A 234-nucleotide genomic window follows, 5' to 3' on the forward strand; every position below is an offset into this window, starting at 1 on the left:
CATTGATCATCTCTCATGTATTGATTGACTCATTGATCATCTCTCATGTATTGATTGATTCATTGATCATCTCTCATGTATTGATTGACTCATTGATCATCTCTCATGTATTGATTGATTCATTGATCATCTCTCATGTATTGATTGACTCATTGATCATCTCTCATGTATTGACTCATTGATCATCTCTCATGTATTGATTGACTCATTGATCATCTCTCATGTATTGATTGA

The sequence above is a fragment of the Notothenia rossii genome (genome assembly GCF_949606895.1).
Source record: "Notothenia rossii genome assembly, chromosome: 2".
Lineage (NCBI taxonomy): Eukaryota > Metazoa > Chordata > Actinopteri > Perciformes > Nototheniidae > Notothenia > Notothenia rossii.